Source organism: Abramis brama, assembly GCF_963993115.1.
Source record: "Abramis brama genome assembly, chromosome: 3".
Classification (NCBI taxonomy): domain Eukaryota; kingdom Metazoa; phylum Chordata; class Actinopteri; order Cypriniformes; family Leuciscidae; genus Abramis; species Abramis brama.
In genome coordinates, this window is record NC_139965.1 from 55,749,578 (window position 1) to 55,758,941 (window position 9,364).

A 9,364-nucleotide genomic window follows, 5' to 3' on the forward strand; every position below is an offset into this window, starting at 1 on the left:
AAAGGCTTCCCGGTTTGAAGACTCGATCACATGTCTGCTGCTGTAGGATTAGAGGGAATGTGTGCTGATTGAATTTGTTTGGCTCAAAGATGCTTAGGTGCAAAGAAGGTGATTGACTGATTGATTGATTGATTGAAAGTCAACATCATTGGCACTTGCATATTTGCATATTCAACAACACAATGCAAGTTATGTTTTGCTACAAGAATATTCCAAAGTCAAATTCAAACTCTGTCATACTCGCCCTCATTTCGTTCCAAACCCGTAAGACTTTTGTTCATCTTCGGAACACAAATCAAGATCTTTTTGATGAAATCTGAAAGCTTTCTGTCCCTCCATTGACAAACTACCACTTTAACGCTTCAAAAAGTACATAAAGAGTTTGTAAAACTAATCCAAATGAATTGGTTTAATCCACATTTTCTGAAGAGACCCGTTCGGTTTATGTAATGAACAGATTGGACTTTAGGCTTTTATTCACATATAAACTTGTATCAGCGAACAAACAGAAGCTCAGTCGAATCTGTGAAAATGTAAATACTCACTGTTGCTCATACAAGACAACGTATATGCTAATATGATTTTAGTGTGAACAAATTGCTTACTAACTTATTCTGTATTTTACAACTTCATTAAATGACTAAAATGATGAGAAAACTCAGCTCAAATATTACACAAGTCTTGACATAACAATTCATGTTTTTCTTTCACATTTCTGCACACTTCCATTGAAAATACCTCACTGTAACTTTTTTTTTTTTTTTTTTTGAAGAGTTGAAATTACTTTTTGTGGTTATCAACATATTACCACGAATGCTGTCGATTGAGCTTAACTTGTATTAACCCAGAATCTATTCATTTAATACTTCCTCCTAGAATGAGAGTGATTTTGTTGTACGTCAATGATGGGAGATGCACTATGAACAAATTTCTCACCTTGAATCTGAATATACTATGAACGAATTTCATTTTTAATGTTCCTCTGACCATTTCACCTATATTGTGCATTGTAGTAGTTGCCTTATGGAGCTTTTTTCTGTCTGATCTGACCCTTAAAATGACTTTCATTGGTGTCTTTGGTGATTATTAAATGATTTCTTTGATTTGAATAAAACAAGTTGATTTAAATGTTACCACATGGAGTACATTTGAAGTTAATTCTATAAAAATTGTACAGTGTAGTTACCGTGCTGCCCCGCTGTCTAGCATATTCATGTGTAAATGTTAAGCAGTGATATTTTTGTTTCGCTAACATGACAGACATACATGCTCTTTAGCTGATCAAAATGATGGTATTCGCTGCTCTCGGTGTAACCCTGAATGCAAGTAAATAGTGTTTATATAATTAAGCATTTAAAAAGAAAACAGACGGGCAAGGAGGCAAGACACTCTGGGAATCAGCCAGGTTCCAAAAAGAGAGCAGGGCCTTTGTTTGAAAAGTTCAAAGTAATTTTGCCAAATTTAGGTCATTTGATATTAGTACACAGTGGGGAGCTGTCATTTGTGGGGAAAGAGAAAGCAAATAAATAAATAACCTAACAGATGGAGCACTAAAGCTTTTCGTGCATCTTGCTCATTTATTATTTTTTGCTTAAATCAAAAAAAAAAAGAAAAAAAAAAGCAACACTTTAATGCATTAAGCAAAAAAAAAAAAAATCCATCTCTGCTAAACTAATTAGCGACTCCGAAATGGGCTCTTGCGAAGGGCTACGTCAAAGGTACAGGGTCTGAGGGGTCAGGCACGCTCACAACAGGACAAATGTAAGTCAGCAGAAGTCATAAGCGGTGAACGCCCCCGTCAGGAGAGCCAATTCCCCCCTCCCTCCTCCTCTTCACCCGCCTTTTTCCCCTCCATCCGAGAGCGCTAATGGAACAGTGCTCTTAGCCCAGGGCTCCGGCACCAGACCCCGCTCTGCATGAGGGATGTACTGCACTGCGGCCGGGGTCGCTCCCTTTGTGCCGGCCCTCCTTGGCCTCGCGGTAAAAAGAGCCATGCATGATTTCATACATGAAAGATATATGTAATTGGACAGCAGCAATGCCTATACGCCATATTTACAATTCTAAACAGAGGATGGGAGAAGCAATTCCCTTTATCTCTCTTGGTCATAGGCTCTTTCTCTGCAAGGAACGAATTTCTGCATATCGCAGAGCCCACAAAAAATACATGAAATGCAGATTATCACACTTCTTATTTACTTTCATTATGGATGAGTTGAATGTGTCATTTTGACACAGCCCGGCTCCTGTCTCTTGCCCGGCTAGATCTGTGAGACAAAAATAGAGGAATAATTCCCGCTGGCCTCGCTGTACTGACGAATATTGTGGCGGTGATGCCGTCGTCCAGTTCCTGAAAGGGACGTCCCGATGCTTTGTTTATCCGCGGAGAGATGGCGAATGCATTTGTGTGTTTGTGGCCTTCATAATGCATCTCTAATAATGCAGTATAGTAATAGTGTTTCAGTTATTTCGTAAGGCTAAATTGCTAATTTTAATGCTTTTGACTGGATGGGGAACATATACCGTGTGTCATTTATTTTTTATTTTGATTATTTTTATTTGTAAAGGTTTACTCTCTGTATAGCTGGACTTCATGCGGCATTGAATTTTCTGTGTGATGTTGTGTGTTGGGGACACACACACAGTCGTGTTGTTTGGTGGCCTGTTTTTAGGCAGAGTCCCTCCTGGAGTGTTAATGTAGTGCCAAGTTAAACACCTCTCTTGTTAATTGTCCTAACGAGCTCATGCTTTGCCCGTGAACGGCTTTTTTAATGGCTTGTTTTATGGGCGTGTGGAGCTCCAAGGCCAGACGGGGTCTCCGTCGACCCTTACGGGGCAGCATTCATGTGTTACTGGTCGTGATGCACAGCTTGCCCCCCTTTTGACGTCAACCCTACCCCCACACAATTTTTGCAGAAGCCCACCTGCCTCCGCGTCCTGGAGGTCACAGGGACGGGGGAAATGGCGGGGTTAAGCACCGTGCAACTATGTTCCAGCCGCTGTGGTCACTTGCAATTATACCCCAGCTACATCACCCACAAGACTAGTTGCAGGTTTTAGGCTTTGGCAGCATTTTCCTCGTTCCTTAATTACTCATGTTTGCTCTTATTCTTACATTATTGTACATCACAATTTGTGAATTAGGAAACTGAACACAATATGTATTTTTCAGAATAGAATTTTTTTTTTCATTTGTTTTTTTTTTCATTATGGTCAACATAATCACTTTAATAGCCATTTAATGCATTGTTTTACATTTGCATAAAACATCAATTTCAGACCATCTTAAACTATATTTATTGTTATCTGGGTAACACTTTATAATAAGGTTTCATTAGTTAACATCAGTTAACTACATTACTTCACATGAACTAATAAACCGCACTTCTGCAGCATTTATTAAGCTTTGTTCATGTTAATTTCAACATTTACTAATACATTATTAAAATCAAAAGTTGTATTTGTAAACATTAGTCAATGCACTAACAATGAACAGCTGTTTTTTAACAAATACAAATACAGTAATAAATGTATTTCTCGTCGTTAGTTCATGTTAGTTAATCCATTAACTAATGTTAACTAATGAAACCTTATTGTAAAGTGTTACCATTATCTGAATAAATTATTCATATTACATTCAGAAATGCATTACAAATTGTTTGTTACAATACTGTAGACATTTGTTTTGTCTGCATTTCATGTTTTGTCACTTTTCTGTTTATTCAGACTTCACACATAATTTTCGTCTTCGGGATGTTTCACTGAATTATTTAACTATACATTTAATTTACATATTTAAGTATTTTACACATAATTAAATGATGTCTTAATGACTTTTTAGATGTTTGACTGGTAACTGTTTACATATGTTTAAATATAATAATTGTGAGGCTTTAAAATCCAGCACACACACACACACACAATACAAGGCTGCATGGAACAATTTGTTCCTGGGTTTGTTCTTTCATTTGTCTTTGAAAAGATTTGTCAACAAAATGTCATCTGTCTAATTTTTAAGCTAACTATTCGTGGCATTTGGGTCATGAAATCACTGTATTTCTCGGTTGGAGACTCGGGGTCTTCTCTTTGAGATGAAATGATTTCCTGAGCAAAGCTTTGCACATAATCCTGCCATAGCTGTCAGATGATGGAAGTGGGGAAGGATTTACACGGTGACCCTTGGCGGGAGCCCTACATCGCTGTTGCCCTTCAGTGTCTTCTGCTTCCATACATGAAACTTGTTTGGGGACTGTGGACATATAGGCCTATATATTAAGCTTTGCTTTAACAAACCATATTTTTTCTATAAATATGTGTAGGCTATTCTCTTATTTTATGGACAGGACAGTCAGGTGGCCATATTTGTTTATTATTATTATTATATGTTCATATGTGAATTGTTAAATTTAATGTGTAGCAATGTAGTGAAAACGCATATTGTTGGAGGTTCAGGCCTGAAATACGCAGATTGCACGCTTTACTCAATCTATATTGAATGATGATATCGAGAAAGTATTTTTCTTGATTCCTGAGATTTATGTTTGTGTTATTCTCTTACCTGCACAAAGATAAAATGGAGGTTGCAGAGAATCGGCGGTATGAGGATGAGCTGGTTTTGCAGTTGTAGCTCCTCTGGACGCAGACTTGCTCCAGGCTGCTTTTCTTTCTGATTGTTGCACGACCGTGAACAGAGACATTTGCACTGCTTAACCGCGCAGACAGTGAATATGATCCGTTCCTGGATTTTTAAAGGTTTGTTTGAATGTGCTTTTGCTGCTTTATGAAGATAATACACTTACTGAGAAACATAAATGACTGTATGTATATGTGTGGGCGTGTTTCTTCTCAGAGCTCGTGTCTTATATCGATAAAACAAATAATGATAGAATTTAGCCAACAAAATACCCAGGTAGATTTTGGATTAAAGTAAAAATAGATAAGATGATCGGTGACACCGATGTACACACACACACACACACACACAAACACACACACACACAGAGACAGAGAGACAGATGCACGCAGGTGTTTTATATTCAATTGACACATTCATATGTTCGGCTTTTTTTCACTGTTATTTGAAGGGGGTATAATAGGCTAAATTATTTTTGTTTTGAAATATTTTCCAAATATATTATCCATACATCTGGACCGTTTACGCTTCTGAGCAGGTCTCGAATGAAACCGAGCCTAACACACCATTTTACCGGTCTGTATGCAAATATAACGTACTGATTTTAAATATCCTGTGTAGAGATTCGTTATTTTTTATTTTTTTTATTGCATAATTTTTTTAGCGACAATTAGAGTTCAAATATGTTAATTCTGTTTTCGAATTACACGTTTTGGGGGCAGTATTATGTGACTTTAATGATCCAAATCAGTATTAGAATGTAATGTAAGGGTAAATATTAATTAATTTGAAGAGAAAAATATATGCATAATTAATTAATTACTCAATCAAAAAGTTGGTGCGTAATTATTTTAGAGGACAAGATATGACCTATTTAAAAAATATATATATATATATATATATATATTGTAACTTTGATTAATTAGTATTTATGATTGTAAATTAACTTCTTTTTTTTAAAAATATATATAATTAAGATGATAAATTGTCCTTTCTGATGTGGGTTATTTAAAATGTTCGTCCTACCATCTACCCAAAACAAGAAACTATGTATTACCAGGAACGTTCTCCTTAATTAATTAGTTAATTTAAAATGATGCTTCTTAAAATCAATTTAAAAACGCATGTTGTTTTGATTTTTGGATTTTATTTGCAGACATTGCGGTATACAAAACATACAGATGATGTGTAACAGCACAAGACAAAAAGACACGAACATATTTAGCCATGTACAGCCCTATGTTGTATTCATGAGCACAATCGTTGAAATATCCAAATATTAGTGAACATAAAGTGCGTTTTGACACAGTAAAAGCAATATATTTTTTTCATTTACCCCGCATATCAGACATTTTGCGTTAATTAAGAGCGTCCACCTCTCTCATACTGGACATATTTGTTCCACGTTTTATATAAGTGCTTTATAGTATCAGATTGTAGTCTATCTGTAAAACATCATTCTCATTACAAGTGTATGTATTTATTGACAGTACATAATTGGTTTTAATAGTTCATTTAAATGTTTATAGTTCAGAAACGGTAGCATTAAGGAAGAAGTACTTCGATTAAACATTCTACATCACACAATAATATAACCATGCAAATAAAAACAGCGTCTTTTTCAAACATTGTACAGTGACATTTGAAATAAGAGATGGCATGTTTTCATGTGTAAAAATAACGATGCTTGTTCTGTTTGTCTTTAATGTGATGATAATTAAGACATTCCTTTGACGCGCATCATATTTGGTTCACTCACCTGCTTATCATATCTGCGAGCTGATTTATATCATAATAAGACCAATGTCGTTTTATCTATGTGAAGCATGATGTTACACAGTCATAAAATAATTTTGCAGTAAGTGCAATATTATTTATTCTGTCTCACAGCGTTTATTTATTTATACAGTGCGGTTGTTTTCTGCATTATTATTATTTATGATTTCCATCATATCAGATTTTTTGTTTATCTGCTTTAAAATTGCCCCCAAAAACTCGAACACACACACAAAAAAGCTCTCCAGTCGCGCGCGCCACACTCCTTTCAGGAGAGCTTCGTGCGTAAAGTTAGATGTTTGATGATGGTGGATAAAACTCGAAGCAAGGAATCTAATTTGCTATCAGACATTAACTTTATGCATATGTGTGCTTGATTTGACGCAGTCCGGTGACATAGGACAGGTATAGATCAGCTGAAGATGGCAGATAGGGAACATATATCCCTGACAAGGCAGGTTCATGTGGTGTGTGAGCCCCTTGGCCAGAGTGAACATAAGAGGGCGCTGCCATTGCACCTGGTAACACGTCCTGCCCCATGCCGCCACCCGCGGCTTCAGGCCGGACAATGCTCTTGTGCAGTCAATGCCTCTGAGTCCCAGTGTGTGATTCTGACCATCCATGCGCCACAACTCTCACCTGCTCTGCTGCAGACAGTGCATGCGCCCGTTGGAGGGCCCTTTCCCAAAAAGCCTCTGCTGTTGACTGGTGACTAAGTTAAAGTTGCGTTTAGTTAACCATGCAGAAAAATGTTAATTAAGCGCGATGTTCTGTCATTAGGGACGGATGAAGATGGAAAAACCTTTGATAGCTCTATGCGAATTCGACTTGAACTTGCTTCCATTTTAATGCAGTGACAACATTTCCTTTTCAATATATATTTAACCTGGACTAAAATGTTCTTCACCTTTTGTTCACGTTACGAGGCTCTTGTAGGCAGCTGTCTTTATTTCTTTTCATTTCCTCACTGCTCTTTATTATTCAATTGTGGCACGCGTGGTCCATGAGGTTTTTGAAATAGGCCTACTAAAAAAAATGCATGCACGCACATTTATTTTTATTATTTTTTTATTATCATTTTTGTCTTTAGCATTTTGTTTTCATCATAAATAAAATGGCAACGGATTGCGATTTTGTTACTGCAGTTTAGAGTTCATATGTGGAATTCATTGTTTGCACGGCGATGGGCCGAAGTTTACGCACACATCTCTAGTCAGATCAATCAGCATGTTCACCATGAGGGGTTGGTCATGCATATTTAGTTGTCTGTTCAGTCATTCCCAGTCATATTTAGGACAGAGCATTCGCGAATGATTGGACCTAACAGATAAGAAACACATTTAGCCTATATTAAAAGCGCATGCAATGACGATTATGCGTGTATCTGTTGAGGAAAACGAAGCTAAGCTGATATTTGCGCCCATAAATTCGGCTATCAAGCGCCAGACAGGACCACACTGCATATTCAAATGTGCTTAGATTGGGCATGGCAGGTTACAAAGCGACAGACAAGCTCTGATTCTGTCCCTTCACGCGCCGGCCTCTTATTATCTCACTGCCCCTCGAACTGTTCACGCACTCTATTTTCCATCCATTCATTTTTACAATCCCTCTTCCCCAAGAGAGCAGGCACATCACCAATCCTGAAGATTCTCTCAAGGCAAAATCTGTACGCATATCAAACACATCGACCTTTTATTTTGTAACTTTTCATTTGTCACTTCTGTTTTTCCTCGCACGTGTCGGAAGTTAGTTTCTGCGAATGTGTAGTCCTGCTTAATATTGCACATATCTATGCAATGCACGCGTCAGCAATAATAAAATATATGCTTTTAAAACTAGAACCTACATTTACGCGTGCATACACACACGGACACCCACGCGCTATCCACGCACACACAGCACTGTCACGTATACTCCACGAAAAAGTGTTTAATGTTGCTAATGTTTGTATAATGCATCGATAGCCGTTTGTGATAATGCTTCAGCATGTGCAATGGGTTTCAGAGAGGCAAGAGGTGTGTTTCCTTGAAAATCCCAAAGCGAGGAGATCCATGCTCTCCAACATATTCAGTATGATACGACATGAGATTGAAATAAAATAAAATACAATGCTTATTATATTCTAAATATTTATTAAAACACAACATTATACTGCAATGTTATTACATTGAAATATGACATTTCCTGTGGTGATTATTGTTTGCATTATTATTCTATATGGCATGTTGTATGACCACTTCAATGTTTTATACTTAAATAATATACACACATCAATCAATTATAATTGTACAGCACACAATACACATATTTAATAGTGTTATTTCAGATACAGGCTATATTGTAGCCTATAATGCTATCACGGAATTTGTCACCATGCATTCTGAAAAACAATTCGGCAAAACACATCGTCTAAATTTCGTTGTGCAACCAAGAGAGAGAGAGAGAGAGAGAGAAACACAAATAAAAAGTTATAGCCTATCTGATCATTTTCCAATAAACATTATGTAATCGATAAAAGCAGGTTAGTTGTATTTGGCAGGATAAGGGCCCCTTAGAGTTGTCAATAGTGAAAGTAGTCATTGAGAGAGAGAGAGAGAGGAATTGTCATTTCTTTAGTGAGAATCAACAATAGAATTATCATGAGAAAGGACACTGGCCAGGACTCAAAGGTCGGAATTGGGATACACGCTTTTGATTCGGGAAGAGGGCGTCTTAAGTGACCACCAAGAGTAGGAGAATTGTTTTGGGGCAAAGTGAAAAAAGCAAACCTGTGGAGAAACCCACCGATCTATACTACAGTTGTTACTATTGATCAAATGTCACCTCTTTGAATGCACGCGCTTGAAAGTTACACTACTTATCGAGAATTATAAAAAAAAATAAAAAACGCGTATCGTGTCATTTTATGCCACTGCCTGTTTAAGGAACGATTTACATGATATTGAAATATAC

The 9,364-nt window shown here is 37.0% G+C and overlaps 1 protein-coding gene across 1 annotated transcript in view; it reads left to right on the forward strand.

Moving 5' to 3' along the window:
• zfhx3b (zinc finger homeobox 3b) overlaps positions 1-9,364 on the forward strand; it is a 344,899-nt gene that overhangs the window by 186,391 nt on the left and 149,144 nt on the right. The gene's annotated exons all lie outside the window — the stretch shown is intronic.